At 50.9% G+C, this 5,667-nt stretch overlaps 1 protein-coding gene across 8 annotated transcripts in view; it reads left to right on the top strand.

Moving 5' to 3' along the window:
* Positions 1–575: 575 nt before the first annotated feature.
* The window catches only part of LOC138754492 (neuroblastoma suppressor of tumorigenicity 1-like), a 39,592-nt gene continuing 34,500 nt past the window's right edge, over positions 576–5,667 (top strand). For 2 of the 8 annotated variants that reach the window (XM_069918833.1, XM_069918829.1), the window contains exon 1: positions 3,770–4,132. The gene's annotated coding sequence lies outside the window, so the exon portion shown is untranslated. Of the gene's footprint in view, positions 1,377–2,854; positions 3,074–3,769; positions 4,133–4,315; positions 4,455–5,667 lie in introns of those variants that run through there. The other 6 variants (XM_069918828.1, XM_069918827.1, XM_069918834.1 and 3 more) reach the window with 6 other exon arrangements.

Genomic DNA, 5,667 nt, shown 5'->3' with positions numbered 1-5,667 from the left:
CTGGATTCCAAATGTCTTTATTACATAATTATAGTAGAACATCGATGAAGGGCCACTACCCAAATTGTCCATAATTCCTCACTAATGATGCTCGACCCATGGACTCCAGTAGATTAGAGAACCAGATTCCAGATGCTGGAATCTTAAGAAACAATTAGATGTTGATGAAAAATAATCAGCGAACATTTCGGATCTGGACCCTTTATGGAAACTTTTTGTGGCTCCAGATTCCAACAGCTGCCGTCTCTCTAATCTCAGTCATGTGGCTAATCTTGTCTGATTCATTAACACTCTCACTCCTTTCTCCAGCACACGCAGCTTTAGGTTTTAATGGTACACGCAGATACAGGAGGAACGCAGCATCCTTGGAAGGTCGCCGTTCCGGACCGAACCCCCTGCATCAGGAAGTTTTCCAGCACCTACAGATAAGTTTTATCTCCAAATCTTTCTCTCCATCTGCAGTAAATATCCAAGACAAAACTTCTGTCACCTTTCCTCTTCCTGAGCTCACCGCCCCCCTCCCAACAACACTCAGGTGGGCTTTTTGGCACTCCCCTGTTGGTGAGGCACCGCGGGTATTTGCTCCAGTCAAAGCAACGACACGAATGCAGCCGGTTGGTAACCGAGGAGTCGAGGTGTTTTGAACAAAGAAGGAACATATTCTTCAAGGGCTCAACTTCATCCCTCCCACCAGACTCCCTAAACACAGCTCATTATTAATGCAAACAACAATCCCATTGTGCGGTGTTCTTCCTCTTTCAGGGTATCATCCCCACGACTTTTGGTGCAGGGAAAACAAGGTAACGAAACACACCAGCTGCTGTTCTTCCTGTTAGAGCGACTGGAGAAACGTTAACGCCGTGAACTTTGTGGATGACACGGGGACGGGAGGGAGAATGAAGGCCGGGGGTGGATAATCAAAGCAGCCCGCCTTTCGTGCACATTCCAACGGATAGGCTTCAGGATTGCTCCCGGCCGGACCTTGTGTTTCCGCCCCTTGCAGCTGTTCCACGGTTACTGATCCGACCTCCTTTGACAAATCTCCTCAGGTTGCGCACCCTCTTGAAGGGAGGGAAGGGAGAGGCGTAATCTTTCTGACAAAGTAACTGGCACCGCCCACTGTAAGTAGGTTTGAGGAATCGTGCCAGATTGGGGTGTAGCAGAATGTGAAAAAAATGTGTTCCAGTTCCCTAGCGTCGTTGGACTGGTCTTTTTCTATGCATTGACTTCTGGACTGTGGACTGCACGCCCTGGATGAATCTTTACCGTCCTCTCGGCTTCAGAAAATGTAATCTGGAAACTTGACGCGTTTACACGGAGAATACTCAGCACCGAGAAAACTCCGAGCGAGGAAGTGCTTTTCATCCCAGTTCAAGGTAAGGGGCCTCCGAACGCCCGCTTACTTTCTTTTGCTCTGTTTCTGTCGTCCCCACCCCGCTCTGGCCGTGTGGGGGTCGGGGCCAGGCCCCCCGCGAACCCAGCGGTGGGATTCTGCGGCCAGCCTTGCCCTGGACATTTTCCCGGCGGGGCTGGGGAAGCCAGTTCCTCCTCCTCCCCTGGGTAATGCTGTTCCACCGACTGGATCTCCACGGGCTCACACGAACATATCAGACAGTTGGCGCTCACTCTCTGGACTTGTTTCCCGAAGAGAACTGAGCAAACGAAAAGCTGAAATTGTTTAACTTGACTTTAGTTCTCATCTTCACGGAATTTGAATGCAGAACCGTTTATTTCAGTAAAAGACGGGCCTCGATTCTCGGAAGGGATGGAAACCCAATATTGATTCTACCGAAAACAACAATTCGCCGATACGTGTTTGCGAACGTTTATCGCCGGTTTCTAGATTCCAATCAGTTCCTACAGATACTTGGGATAAGTTTCGTTTGTAGTGTGTTAAACTGATAGAACGGGTCACCCTTTATTGGAGAATCCCACCGCCCAAGGAAATTACTGGCCGAATTATACTGTGGGTTAACGGGCGGGGTGGGGGCAGTTGATCTCCTCCGGTGATTAAGACTTAGCAGGGAGACCCGGGTCCGCGTTTGGAAGTAGCCAAGTGGGGCGGTGAGCGGTGAAAACACAACGGTGGAGGAACCTGGCGGGTCAAACCGTCACTTTACATAGTAACTAACGATTCGGGCTTGAGCCTGCCTATATTTTATCGATGAAGGGCCCTCGAGCCCAAAACGTTGGTTATGTACCTTTCTTTATCTTTGCTATGTACACGGTTTGACCAGTGTTTTTCCTTCAACCACTGTAAGTGAACGGTGGGCCTGACCCACAGACCCGCCGGGACAGATGGGGGAATCGTTGGCTTGGCCCAATCACACACCCAATTCCAAACTGTCCTTTAGTATTAGATTCGAGAACATCTATCACTGAAGAAGGGGATCTAAAGAAAAGGCATTTGAATTCAGTCGAAGTTTGTACTGAATTCACGGTAAATAGAATACATTTATTCAACCGAGACTATGAATCAAGATCCTGATGAAGGGTTCTGGCCCAACATTCTTTTTCTCTCTCTGAGTCAAATCCACGGAAACTTGGGGACTCTGTCTGTAAGAGGCCCATCAGGTAATTTCTGCCGATAGCGAATCTGTCTGCCTTTCAAAGCGAATTCCCTGCAACATTGCACTGTCTTTTTATGACATGAGTCGAAACTTGAAGCTGCTCGAAATGCTGAGGTTCCTACTGCAGAATATTGTTTCAAAGCCACGTTACAATTTAAGTTTAACTCCCTGGTTTCCTTTTCTTTGCTGGTTCACTGTGGTTGCGAGGATATTTGAATCATCTTCCTGTTTAATGTTGGGAAATGAAGTGCTGCAGTGGTTGAGACGCACGGAATTCATCCCGTTGTTTGCTGAGCGATGGTAACATGATTGAGGAGGCTGACCCCTGGCATTCGGTCTCGGGTTTATAGGGCGAAGACTGTACGTCAGGGTCCGGCAGTTTCTCTGTCCAATCGTCACGGACAGGAGCTTCCTTCACAACGCCGAAGAGCAACTCAGCCTTCATCCGCAACTTCACGCCAGTGATGGTCTGAGCTGCAAACCGTCACCCTGGTGAATTAGAGGTTGGTTTCGAAGCGATGAGGAAGGGAAACGGGCAGGCATGTTTACCCCGCGTACAGTGCATGATGTATCGTGGCCGAGAAAATGTTTGATGTAGCCCAAGGGGTGTCACAATACACCATAATCCACGCTGCCTCCACTCTAATGGGGTACTGTCCTAACCAGAGGGTGCTTGCTGTAGGCACAGCACCAAATTTGGAAAACATTGCGTTCGTCAGCACTGCTTTAACATCTGGCCTATCTGAGGCGACCCCTGGGTCGGGAAATTTCTCCTCCACTTAATTTCCCTGGTTGTCGATGGCTCCCCTGACACCGAAAAAAAACCTGGTGTCAATGCCTGGCGGCTGCTCCGACGCGATGACCCACCACTTCATCGCCCGGCGCGGGGTGGGGGGTGGGGGGCGGGCGATTATAAAACCCTTGGCCGGTCAGCCTCGGGCACTGGCAGGGGTCCCCTCCTGGAGTCCATCCAACAAACAAGGTCATTAACCCGCTGAAGCAAAAAGAGGACATCTTTCTGGACTCGAGCAAGAACTACGGGCAGGTGCGTGTCCAACTTCCCCGAACTCTCCCACAGCCCATATCAAAGGAATGTGCCCGAGTTGTGGGCATCATGTCTCCCCAGGGGACGGGGCGGCTGGCTCGCTCCTGAAACAACAAATAACAGAACGGGGAGGGGAGCCTCTCCGGTTCGCCTGCAAACACCCCCGGATACGACTGGTTGCCCAGTTTGGTCGCTGAGATTGAGAGCAGGCGGGTGTTCCTTCGTTCTAAACAGCGTCATTCTGCCCGGAAGAAAGATTTGATGTGGTTCATCGCGGCGGAACCTAACACCGGACACTGTTCATTAAAAGGTTAATGAACAACGAGAACAAGTCAAGTTGAGCCCAGTTTCTGCTATTTCCCTTGTCGAGATTCTCGTTTCCATCTGAGACACCCTTCTTCTGAGATCCCAGACCCCTTGGGGGTCCATTCCCCTGCTGGAATTCCGGGGCTCATTCCTGCGTGGATCCGCTCTGCCCCCCGGCCCCAGCTCCAAGCCAAAGCAGCAGCGACAGGAGGTGAGTCTGGATCGCTGGAACGGGGTCCGGGTGCCGAACTTCACCAGGGGGCTGGAGCCGGGACCGGGGGGGGGGGGGGCGGGGAAACAGCAACCGGCGCACCTTTCTTGTCGGCTGAGAAAAGAGGACGTTAATATCCGCGAGGGGAAGGGTGGGTGGGGTGTGTTATAAAGCATTGGAGCTACGCTACGTTTGGGGGAGCGATCCGAGAGGTAGAAGCAACCGCTCCATTCCCGGGATAAAAAATAATCAAACCTCAGGAGTCCAGAATATATAAATAGTGGAGATTTCTCTGCCGGGACAACGCCTCTTCATCTCCAAAGTAAGTTGAACAATCCCAGGGCGAGAACAGTCCTGCGCTCCGCTCGGAGTCGACCTGGTTCCCTGGGACAGCGGTTTAATTGCGAGAGTTTTCATGGTAAACTCTTGTTGACAGGACGGGAATGGAGTGGATGCTCCCACCGGAGGGAGAATCTCGAACTTTAGATCAAGCCAACCATTTGAATCAGATTTAATTTTTGTTAAACTAAACAATACAGCGCGGAAACAGGCCCTTCCGGGGCGCCCAAATATCCCAATTAACCTGCAATCCCGAACGATGGGGGGGGGAAAGAACTGGAGCCCCCGGAGAAAACCTTCGCAGTCACGGGGAGAATGTAGACCCTCTCCAGACAGCGCGGGATTCGAACCCGCGGCGCTGTAACAGTGCGGCGCTAATCGCCACCTAAACGTAGCGGCTTCTTGACCTTAGACATGTCGCTGAAGATTGTAACTGTAGAGACAGGTTGATGCTGTGAAGGGAGTGAAAGGTCGCTGGGAATATGGAGTGGAGGTTACAACAGGATCAGTCATGATCTTATTCCATTGTCGACCAGACTCGAGGAACCCAGTGGCCTCTTAGTAACATTCCTTTGGTCAACCCTTCATAACGTCAAGATTTGATAAGAGCACGAAACTAGTTCGTCCACGCGTGAGAGTTTCACGTTTGGAGTCTTTTTTAACGCATCCCAGAAAGGTTGAAACAAAGTCCCGCTTTGTTGACGGATGCCACCCGCCCCTGGGACATCGAGTCTGTCCGGGCCCGACCCAACAAATGAGGGATCAAAGAGCAAAAACAACACCGCCACACATCTGGAACGTGAAGAGGGAATGCTGGAAACATTCGGCAGGGCGGGCAGCTTCCCGGGTCTTGACTGAACAGTGCCAGCGTTTCCTGTTTTCACCCCGAGCTGTGTGGAGAGGGCGGGGCGATGCCTGGGCTGTTGAAAGCCTCATCTCTTGCAGTGGCCATATTCTGCAGTGGCCATCCCCGGACCAGCACTGGGGTCTGTTCCAATCGTGTTTCTGATGAATTCCCGTTGACCGGGATATCTTTCCCCTGCGCTTTAATGAATCCATTCACATTCATAATGGATCTGCAATGCTGGAAGTTATTTTTGAGGCAACAATCATCACGTAGCTTTAAATGAAAACGGGCCCAAATGGAGGGCACCCTTCGTAATTAAATCACACTGTTTTGAGCTTTTTGGTTAAAT

The sequence above is a fragment of the Narcine bancroftii genome, chromosome 2 (genome assembly GCF_036971445.1).
Source record: "Narcine bancroftii isolate sNarBan1 chromosome 2, sNarBan1.hap1, whole genome shotgun sequence".
NCBI lineage: Eukaryota > Metazoa > Chordata > Chondrichthyes > Torpediniformes > Narcinidae > Narcine > Narcine bancroftii.
This window is presented reverse-complemented; position numbering and strand designations above follow the sequence as displayed.